Here is a 5,147-nt window from a genome sequence, read left to right on the forward strand (position 1 = left end):
TTTTATTTACATTTTATGTTACAAATAGCTCAAAATTGCTTAGGTGCTATTTTACACTCTGCTGATATGATTATATGGTTCTCTGACCATGTATGTTCATGGAATAAATTTGCAAAACATGTTGAATTATTTTACTTTCTTACTTGGCCAAGCAGGATTTGTTTTCTAATTTTAATTACTAATATGCTCTGTTTGGTTTTCCCACCTATATTCACAAATGGAATTGATCCATTAAAGAGAATGAATCTCATATTCTCTCTAAAAAGCCAGATTTTAGTATTCAAATTATAATGAGTGAAATTTAAAAATAGCTGAGAAATTTTGCTTCTTTCTGACGTATTTGTTTGAGTAACACACTAACTACATCTTTCATTAATTGGGACATGTCTGCTAGGGGAAACTCCTCTCTCAGGTGGAGTGATGAGCTTCTAGTACACATAGTACCCCAAAAGTGCTTTTTCACCTAAGCAAACAGCTCCTTTAGACATAGAAAAAAGCACAAATTTAGGGAAAGTATTCCAACTCTTCTAAACCTCAGATAATATTTTATGACCAAATTAAATTTTTAAATCAATAATATTCTTTTTTGAAAAATTATATTATTCAATGGCTTCATTGAAAGAAATGTAAATACACATTAGAAACAATGGGAATTGTACTCGTAAAGGATTCACATAGCCCATTACTATGACCAGAACCACAGCAAAACTAAAATTGTGTTACTGAAATGCACAAGAATAGTCTAACTCTCCAGCCTAAGGAAATGGTCGTTTGACACAAACAATTACTTATCCCTTTCCTTAGAAAAGATACAGTAAAGACAAAAAAGATTTCCATGAGAATGCTTCAGGGTATCTAAAAGCAAACTTCCTTCTCTCTATAATCAGTATTATTTTAGATCCTGCCAATTTAAAACTGACTTATCTCTGGAGTAACTGAAAGGTATGGCCATTTATGGTGTTTGCAGAGGCTTTAAGGAGAAGAAATGATTTTATTCTTAGCTCTTCCACAACATGGAATTATTCAATAGGTGCCAACTGCCAGAAAAAAGTACTTTGTTCCAGAGAGCTCTGAAGCTAATATTAGATAATTATTGTCCACCCTTAGACCAGCTATTAAAGGATGCATAATCACATTACTAAGTTATTGTAGTTCAGAAAAATTGATACAATTCGATGAATAGGACTTGACGGCTCATACAGAATCCTAAGTCTAGATCTATTGTCTTGTAGAATGTGAGTTGATTCTCAAGGTGAAATGATTTTACAAGGTGTCAATTATTTCTCCATGTATTGTCTAAGTATACAAGAAATGGTACAAGATTGAGGAAACAGTAGTGAGCAAATAGAAACAATCCCTGCTCTCAAAATACTTACAACTTAAGAGAAGAACATAAAGATAAAAACAGATAATCATGAATGGTAACTATGGAAAATAATCTGTAAATTAGCTTGACTATAGCAATCTATGCATAGCTATACTGAATCATTTTGTACACTAAATATATACAATTTCATTAACAGAAAAGAATGAAATTTGACCATTACTTTAAAAAATACACAAAAATTAACTCAAAATGCATTATATGCCTAAATGTAAGAGTTAAAATTGTAATAGAAAATAAGTACAGAAGAAAATATAGGAGTAAATCTTTATGACTTGGGAAGTGAATCTAACCCTCAAATCGTCATGACCTGGGTTAGAAAGTGATCCCCTAAATACAACACCAAGAACACAAATGACAAAAACAACTAGATGAGTTAGACTTCATCAAAATTAAAAACTTTAGTGTTTCAAAGGATACCATAAAGAAAGTGAAAAGGCAACCAACAGAATGGATATATTTTCAAAATATATATATATGAAAAAGGGCCTCAATCTATGAATATATGTAAGAAAAACTCAAACAACTCAACAATGTAAAGACAACACAGTTTACAAGTGGGCGAGGAAGTGAATAGACATTTCTCCAAAGAAGATATACAAGTGGCCAGTAAGTACATGAAATGTTGCTCAACATCACTCGCCATTAGGGAAATGCAAATCAAAACCACAAAGTAAAAACCACCACACACCCACTAGGATGGCTATAATTTAAAAAGACAGACAATAACAAGTATTGGCAAGGATGTAAAGAAAACAGATCCTCCATCATTGCAGCTGTGATTGCAACATGGAGAAGTCACTTTGAAAAAGAGTTTGGAATGTCCTCAAATAGTTAAACACAGTTACCCATGACCCCTCAATTCTACTCCTAGGTATATAATCAGAAGGAATTTAAAACAGATATTCAAACAAATGCATGTACTTACAAGTATTTTCATAGCAGGACTATTTACAATAGCCAAAATGTGGCAACAGTCCAAATGTCCATTGATAGATGAATGAATGGATAAAGTATGGTAAATATATGCAATGGTATATTATTCATCCATAAAAAAGAAATGAAGTTGGATATATGCTCCAAACATTATGCTAACTGGATGAACTTGAAAACATTATGCTAAAAGGAAGAAGCCAGACACAAAAGGTCAAAAGTTATGAATCCATCAATAGGAAGTGTTCAGAAAAGCTAAACCCATGGAGGTAGAAGGCCAGTTGTTGGTTGCCAGGAGCTGGGAAGGAAAGATTGACTGGAAAGTTCTTTTGTGGATAACGACAATGCTTTGGAACAAGAAGGAGGTGGAGCCTGCAGCACATTTTGAATGTGTTAATGCGTTGAGTTGTTCACTTGAAAGTGGCTAATATTATAGGTGAATTTCAGCTCAAAAATAATAATCATGTGCGGAGCTGTTGTTGTTCCCTTTGTAGGAAGCAGCTCCCTTTTATGTTTATTGCTTACTTTCCTAAGAGGGTGCATTTGCTGAACTCAGTGTGTTCCTCTAAAGGGATGTCTGAACCCCTGATTAGCAGCCACTGGCCAGGTACCAGGAGCAAGCAGCAGACTTGGTCTTCAGAAAACAGGGTGAGAGATGCGTCCTGTCACACACTCCCCAGCTGTGCACCACTGGATCAGTTGCTGATGCAGCCTGCATGTTACCTCAAGAAATGGGGGACCCAGCAAGGTTCTCATCAACCCACAAGATGCTGGGGGCAGAAAAGAGTGGCAATAAGTCTCCTATAGGCTGTAAAGCACCAAGTGGCTGTAAATTTTGTATTTGATTGAACCATATGAAACTGCAGAGACAACGATTTTGACCTACAATTGCCATTTTTGACCTATAATTGTGGCCTTTTATGTCAAAAATGGTTAGCTCAGCAATTTCATGTGCTTCAAGCTAATTTTCAGTCTGCTCTGTAGTAACACTTCTTGCATTAAAAAGCAAAATGTGACAAACTCTCTGATAATTTATTTTTATAAATTCCCAGGCAGTACAGCATCTATTTATTTCATCACTGATGGCTTAAACCTGCTCATCCACGCACCTTACATATAGAAAGTAAAAGAGATTGAAATGTTAAAAAAGTCAAGAGCATAGATGCTGGAACACAATTACTGCGATTTCCTGTTATTCCCTGTGTCACCTTGAACAAGTTGTTGAACCTCTCTATGCCTTAGATTCTTGATCTCTAAAATCAGATTAATAATTATACCAGCCTCATAGGGCTATTGTAAGGAGTCTGTGAGTCAATGAGTGGGAAGCAAGCAGCAAGTTGGTGCTTGTTAAAAACTATCTAATAATTCACTGTTACTGTTATGAACTTTCACATTTTGACCAAGGTAAGTCTGCATTTAATTCCACAAAATAACATTTTAGAGTTGGAAGGGAACTTCTGAATGTTTTCTGGGTTTCTGTGTATCTATGGAGCTACCTGGCTTAGGAGGAATAAAAGCAAATCATTTTATAGAAACTCTATAAATCACTTAGTCCTGAACATGTTCACAAATATGTTCTCAAGATAGTCCCCTAAAGTTGGAATTCTGAGAGTCTCTCTCTGCTTCCACAGGAAGCCTCTATATTTCTAGTCCACTAACCATAAATTCTAACTTTTTGACCGAAGACTATATAAAATGTGATATAGTATTTCATATGTGATATTCTTAGGGGTAAAAGAACTATGGAGTATAAACTTTGTTAGCATGTTAAAAAGAAAATTCTATCATTTTTCCTAATATGAAAAGCCTGCCTTTATTCTGAAGTTGTCCCCATAGCGGATTTTTTTAATATTAAATTATGGGAAAATGATGGGAAAGTATTATTGCCGAATGTGCTGTAAAGTAGAGATTTTGGGGTCCTCTTGAGTCACATATCTGATCCAAGCATGCGTGAGCTTGTGACCACAAGCAGAGTCTGGTCTGTCCCCCCCACCTTCCCCTGGCATGGCCACCACTTGGAGCCTGGTCCTTAACTGCCTTTGCTCAAGATCATTTGATTTTCTAGAGGGCTGGGGCTCCAGTTTCCTCTGCACACCCAGGCCCTGCATGGAGCAGGCACACAACAGTCTATGCTAGTGAGTCTAAAACGGCTGGAAAAGAACACACCATGTTCTATTTTCCCCAAGAACCAACATCCAAATTCCTCTTTTTATGATCGCTTCACAACCTGTCCCCATTAATTAATTCTGAATTCACTTTTTCATCCACCCATATGCATCTATATTTAATATAAATGAAACGCTTTCTTGTGAAAAGATATAAGGAAATGGCATTCTTGTGCAGCACTGACTGTTGTGATTATTACAGAACTCCCCGCTTTGCAATTTCACTAATAAGAGTGGAAGAAGACGAACACCGCTAGCCCATGGGGGCCAGGCATGGTCCGCAGTGGAGAGGGCAGCCATGCACGTGGGCCCCACGCCCATGGACTCGGGGATGGCTGACACCAGATGTTCTGAAGAAATGACCAAGCATCCCCTCTGATGTCAGCAGGGAGGAAGAGAGCCAAGAGGACCTGGTCTGGTGAAAAGGCAACCCCAAGGTCTGCCAGTGTGGCCATAACCAGATGAAAGGTGGAAAGTGGGGGCAGCAAAGCAGCCTGTGCTACATCCAGCCAACAGCCTGTGTCTGCGGCCAGCCAACTAAAAGGGCGGTGCATTTAATAAAAGCAATAGAAATATGCACCAGAGATTAACTGTAAAGCCTGAAATATTTACTCCCTAGCCCTTTATAGGAAGGGCTGCAAACACCCAATCGCAGGGGTGAGTCC

This window comes from Talpa europaea, assembly GCF_964194135.1.
Source record: "Talpa europaea genome assembly, chromosome: 7".
NCBI classification, from domain to species: domain Eukaryota; kingdom Metazoa; phylum Chordata; class Mammalia; order Eulipotyphla; family Talpidae; genus Talpa; species Talpa europaea.